Below are 1387 nucleotides of genomic sequence, written 5' to 3'. Positions count from 1 at the left end.
CCTCCTCCTCCTCCTCCTCCTCCTCCTTTCTGCAAATGTCCCCTCCGTTCTTTCTAGCACTGATGCTATTACCTAGTTGGGTCATGAAACATCTGCAAGAAAACAACGAAGCTCAGAGAGCGTCAAGGCCCCCACAGCTCAACCCTGAGCTACCAATATTCTCTTCTGCTGGTTTTGAAGGTGGGTCTTTCCCACCCAGACCCTCATGGAGCAAAAAAAAAAAAAAAGGATCCTTCAGTGTCAGAGTCCAATATGCTATTGGAGGAGGAGGAGGACAACAACTGTGGTGTCCTTGTTCCCTTGCAGACATTTCATGGCCCAACTAGGTAACATCATCAGTGCTAGAAGGGAGTGGGGTTTGTGGAGAGGAGGAGGAGGAGGAGGAGGAGGAGGAGGAGGAGGAGGGAGAGAGGAGAAGGAGGAGGGGGACTGAAGCATGTTCTCTTCCTCTACGATCGCTTCCTTGGATGACTTTCCCAACTCTCCCTGCATGATATCGGAAGATCATCGTCCTTGATGCGGTTGTCAAGGTGATGGCTGTGCTACTGCAGCTTCTGCTGGAACCAACAAATGCAGCCCCCTCCCCTCCCAGCAGGATCTAGCGAACTCTTTCTACAGCCCATGTAGAGCCATTCGATGGTGGTTTGCTGGGACAGAACGGACGCTGGGCCTGGACACGGACGGACGTGTGTTTTGAGCCAGAACTGGTGACCTCCGTCGTTTCTGCCTGGTTCCAGGCCTGGAAGAGAACTTGACGTGATCAGGTCTTGCCACCTGCTTCTCACCAAGCATTAATATTTATCTCTGGAGACCTTGTAGCAGCATTGCTTGACTCGTGCTCTTACTGATGTACCCACACCGCCTGGAGAAATGCTGCTGGGAAGTTGGAACTTTTTAAGAGTTTTTTTTTTTCAGGGTTTTTTTTTTTTCTTTAAGAGTAAATGGAAGGTTTCCAATAGGGAATCCTGGCTTTGAAAGGGGCAGTTTTTTTTTTTCTAAAAAAAAAAAAAAAAGGTGCCAGAAGTCACACACCTTATAAAACCCGCCTTGCCTACCCTACAAGGTCCCATCCAAAAAAGGTGCCGGAACTCCGTTCTGGGCATTCTATGAGAAAAAAAGCCCTGGAAAGGGGTAAAAGCAACAGTCAGAATCTTTTCTTCTCTTCTCTTCTCTTCTCTTCTCTTCTCTTCTCTTCTCTCCCTCCCTCCATCCCTTCCTTCCTTCTCTTCCTTTCCCTCCTTTCCTTCCTTCATTTCTTGCTTCCCTTCCTTCCTTCTCTCCCTCCCTCCTTCTTCCTTCCCTTCCCTTCCTTTCCCTTCCCTTCTCTTTGCTTCCCTTCTTCCCCTCCCTCCCTCCCTTCTTTCCTTCCTTCCTTCTCTTCCTTTCC

The sequence above is a fragment of the Protobothrops mucrosquamatus genome, unplaced genomic scaffold (genome assembly GCF_001527695.2).
Source record: "Protobothrops mucrosquamatus isolate PMUCROS unplaced genomic scaffold, P.Mucros_1.0 scaffold81, whole genome shotgun sequence".
NCBI classification, from domain to species: Eukaryota; Metazoa; Chordata; class Lepidosauria; order Squamata; family Viperidae; genus Protobothrops; species Protobothrops mucrosquamatus.
This window is presented reverse-complemented; position numbering follows the sequence as displayed.